Source organism: Carex rostrata, chromosome 3 (assembly GCF_964058835.1).
Source record: "Carex rostrata chromosome 3, lpCarRost1.2, whole genome shotgun sequence".
NCBI lineage: Eukaryota > Viridiplantae > Streptophyta > Magnoliopsida > Poales > Cyperaceae > Carex > Carex rostrata.
Window position 1 is genome coordinate 15,876,700 of NC_135920.1, and position 5,000 is coordinate 15,881,699.

Here is a 5,000-nt window from a genome sequence, read left to right on the forward strand (position 1 = left end):
GGGAAAACTAAGCGGATACGGCCAAGAGTCGGTGGAAATTGGCCCGAAAACAGTCCAGCGGCAAGCGGAAGCGGCTAACGTTGGGCAAAACAGACCCGAAAACAGTTCAGCGGGGGAAAACTAAGCGGATGCGGCCACGCGTTGGGGAAAACTAAGCGGATACGGCCAAGTGTTGGGGAAAAATGGCCCGAAAACAGCCCAGCGGCAAGCGGAAGCGGCTAACGTTGGGCAAAAGTGACCCGAAAACAGTTCAGCGGGGGAAAACTAAGCGGATGCGGCCACGCGTTGGGGAAAACTAAGCGGATACGGCCAAGAGTCGGTGGAAATTGGCCCGAAAACAGTCCAGCGGCAAGCGGAAGCGGCTAACGTTGGGCAAAACTGACCCGAAAACAGTTCAGCGGGGCAAATTTTTGAAATTTTTTTTGAAATTTTTTTGAATTTTTGAAATTTTTGAAGTTTTTGGACTTTTTCTGAATTTTTGAATTTTTTGAATTTTTTTGAATTTTTTTGAATTTTTTGAATTTTTTTTGAATTTTTGAATTTTTTTTTTTTTTTTGAATTTATTTGATTTTATAAATTTTTTGTGATTTTTTGAGTTTTTTTTGAATATTTTACATGGGTGATTTTGACTTGGGGGATTTTCAGGGGGTGGTAACCCTGGGCGTGGCTAGAGCCTCAAAATGCATATTCCCCTATAGGGGGGCAAGGTTTTCAAAAATGGGTGCCCCCTGATGTACACGCGCGTGGGTGAACATGGCCCTGTCGGTGCCAGCGTGGGTGGAAAATGGCCCGAAAACAGCCCAGCGGCAAGCGGAAGCGGCTAACGTTGGGCAAAAGTGACCCGAAAACAGTTCAGCGGGGGAAAACTAAGCGGATGCGGCCACGCGTTGGGGAAAACTAAGCGGATGCGGCCAAGTGTCGGTGGAAATTGGCCCGAAAACAGTCCAGCGGCAAGCGGAAACGGCTAACGTTGGGCAAAAGTGACCCGAAAACAGTTCAGCTGGGGGAAATTAAGCGGAAGCAGCCAAGCGTTGGGCAAAACCAAGCGGATACGGCCAAGAGTCGGTGGAAAATGGCCCGAAAACAGTCCAGCGGCAACCGGAAACGGCTAACGTTGGGACAAAGTGACCCGAAAACAGTTCAGCTGGGGAAAATTAAGCGGATGCAGCCAAGCGTTGGGGAAAACTAAGCGGATCCGGCCCAGAGTCGGTGGAAATTGGCCCGAAAACAGTCCAGCGGCAAGCGGAAGCGGCAAACGTTGGGCAAAAGTGACCCGAAAACAGTTCAGCGGGGGAAAACTAAGCGGATGCGGCCACGCGTTGGGGAAAACTAAGCGGATACGGCCAAGTGTTGGGGAAAAATGGCCCGAAAACAGCCCAGCGGCAAGCGGAAGCGGCTAACGTTGGGGAAAATTGACCCGAAAACAGTTAAGCAGGGGAAAACTAAGCGGATGCGGCCACGCGTTGGGGAAAACTAAGCGGATGCGGCCAAGTGTCGGTGGAAATTGGCCCGAAAACAGCCCAGCGGCAAGCGGAAGCGGCTAACGTTGGGCAAAAGTGACCCGAAAACAGTTCAGCGGGGGAAAACTAAGCGGATGCGGCCACGCGTTGGGGAAAACTAAGCGGATACGGCCAAGAGTCGGTGGAAATTGGCCCGAAAACAGTCCAGCGGCAAGCGGAAGCGGCTAACGTTGGGCAAAACTGACCCGAAAACAGTTCAGCGGGGCAAATTTTTGAAATTTTTTTTGAAATTTTTTTGAATTTTTGAAATTTTTGAAGTTTTTTTGGGTTTTTGTACTTTTTTTGAATTTTTGAATTTTTTGAATTTTTTTGAATTTTTTTGAATTTTTTGAATTTTTTTTGAATTTTTGAAATTTTTTTTTTTTTTGAATTTATTTGATTTTATAAATTTTTTGTGATTTTTTGAGATTTTTTTGAATATTTTACATGGGTGATTTTGACTTGGGGGATTTTCAGGGGGTGGTAACCCTGGGCGTGGCTAGAGCCTCAAAATGCATATTCCCCTATAGGGGGGCAAGGTTTTCAAAAATGGGTGCCCCCTCATGTACACGCGCGTGGGTGTACATGGCCCCGTCGGTGCCAGCGTGGGTGGAAAATGGCCCAAAAACAGCCCAGCGGCAAGCGGAAGCGGCTAACGTTGGGCAAAACTGACCCGAAAGCAGTATAGCTTGGAAAATTAAGCGGATGCAGCCAATTGTTGGCGAAAACTAAGCGGATACGGCCAAGTGTCGGTGAAAAATGGCCCGAAAACAGTCCAGCGGCAAGCGGAAACGGCTAACGTTGGGCAAAAGTGACCCGAAAACAGTTCAGCTGGGGGAAATTAAGCGGAAGCAGCCAAGCGTTGGGGAAAACCAAGCGGATACGGCCAAGAGTCGGTGGAAAATGGCCCGAAAACAGTCCAGCGGCAAGCGGAAACGGCTAACGTTGGGACAAAGTGACCCGAAAACAGTTCAGCTGGGGAAAATTAAGCGGATGCAGCCAAGCGTTGGGGAAAACTAAGCGGATCCGGCCCAGAGTCGGTGGAAATTGGCCCGAAAACAGTCCAGCGGCAAGCGGAAGCGGCTAACGTTGGGCAAAAGTGACCCGAAAACAGTTCAGCGGGGGAAAACTAAGCGGATGCGGCCACGCGTTGGGGAAAACTAAGCGGATACAGCCAAGTGTTGGGGAAAAATGGCCCGAAAACAGCCCAGCGGCAAGCGGAAGCGGCTAACGTTGGGGAAAAGTGACCCGAAAACAGTTAAGCGGGGGAAAACTAAGCGGAAGGGGCCACGCGTTGGGGAAAACTAAGCGGATGCGGCCAAGTGTCGGTGGAAATTGTCCCGAAAACAGCCCAGCGGCAAGCGGAAGCGGCTAACGTTGGGCAAAAGTGACCCGAAAACAGTTCAGCGGGGGAAAACTAAGCGGATGCGGCCACGCGTTGGGGAAAACTAAGCGGATACGGCCAAGGGTCGGTGGAAATTGGCCCGAAAACAGTCCAGCGGCAAGCGGAAGCGGCTAACGTTGGGCAAAAGTGACCCGAAAACAGTTCAGCGGGGGAAAACTAAGCGGATGCGGCCACGCGTTGGGGAAAACTAAGCGGATACGGCCAAGAGTCGGTGGAAATTGGCCCGAAAACAGTCCAGCGGCAAGCGGAAGCGGCTAACGTTGGGCAAAACTGACCCGAAAACAGTTCAGCGGGGGAAAACTAAGCGGATGCGGCCACGCGTTGGGGAAAACTAAGCGGATACGGCCAAGTGTTGGGGAAAAATGGCCCGAAAACAGCCCAGCGGCAAGCGGAAGCGGCTAACGTTGGGCAAAAGTGACCCGAAAACAGTTCAGCGGGGGAAAACTAAGCGGATGCGGCCACGCGTTGGGGAAAACTAAGCGGATACGGCCAAGGGTCGGTGAAAAAGGGCCCGAAAACAGTCCAGCGGCAAGCGGAAACCGCTAACGTTGGGCAAAAGTGACCCGAAAACAGTCCAGCGGGGGAAAACTAAGCGGATGCGGCCAAGCGTTGGGGAAAACTAAGCGGATACGGCCATGCGTCGGTGAAAAAGGCCCGAAAACAGTCCAGCGGCAAGCCGAAGCGGCTAACGTTGGGCAAAAATGGCCAAAAGCGGTGGAGCAGGGCGGTCTGAATCTATGCATCCACATAAAATGGGGGGTAAACCTGGGGGATTTCCAGGGGGTGGTAACCCTGGGCGTGGCTGGAGACCCAAAATGCATATTCCCCTATAGGAGGGAAGGATTTTTGGAAGAGGCAGCCCCTCATGTAGATGCCAAGCGGGGTGTACATGGCCCCTGTGGGTGCCTCCGTCGGTGTAAAATGGCCCGAAAAACAAGATTATGTTACCCGAAAACACGATTATGTTACCGAAAAAACACGGTTGAGCGGGGGCAGTAAGCACGGTTGAGCGGGGGCAAAAAACACGGTTGAGCGGGGGCAAAAAACACGGTGCAGCGGGGACAAAAGACACGATTTTGTTACCGAAAAACACGGCCCGTCGGGGGCAACGAACACGAATATGTTACCGAAAAACACGGACCACGCGGGTTGAAATCCCCAGCCGTACAGCCGGCGAAACACGGTGGGGCAGGGCGTCTAAGCGTGGAGGCGCCCGTAAGACCGATGCGGGTTGAAATCCCCAGCCGTAAAGCCGGCGAAAAGCGGTCGGGCAGGGTGACTCCGCGTGGAGTTTCGCCCGTAAGGCCGATGCGGGTAGCCGCGCGGGTTGAAATCCCCAGCCGTAAAGCCGGTGAAACACGGTTCATTGGGGCGCCTAAGCGTGGAGGCGCCCCGCAGAGACCGAGCGGGTTGAAATCCCCAGCCGTAAAGCCGGCGAAACACGGTTCGTTGGGGCGCCTAAGCGTGGAGGCGCCCCGCAGAGACCGAGCGGGTTGAAATCCCCAGCCGTAAAGCCGGCGAAACACGGTTCATTGGGGCTCCTAAGCGTGGAGGCGCCCCGCAGAGACCGAGCGGGTTGAAATGAAATCCCCAGCCGTAAAGCCGGCGAAACACGTTCGGGCAGGGCGACTCCGCGTGGAGTTTCGCCCGTTAGACCGATGCGGGTAGCCGCGCGGGTTGACATCCCCAGCCGTAAAGCCGGCGAAACACGGTTCATTGGGGCGCCTAAGCGTGGAGGCGCCCCGCAGAGACCGAGCGGGTTGAAATCCCCAGCCGTAAAGCCGGCGAAACACGTTCGGGCAGGGCGTCTAAGCGTGGAGGCGCCCGTAAGACCGATGCGGGTAGCCGCGCGGGTTGAAATCCCCAGCCGTAAAGCCGGCGAAACACGGTTGAGCGGGGCGCCTAAGCGTGGAGGCGCCCCGCAGTGACCGAGCGGGTTGAAATCCCCAGCCGTAAAGCCGGCGAAACACGGTTGGGCGGGGCGCCTAAGCGTGGAGGCGCCCCGCAGAGACCTAGCGGGTTGAAATCCCCAGCCGTAAAGCCGGCGAAACACGTTCGGGCAGGGTGACTCCGCGTGGAGTTTCGCCCGTAAGACC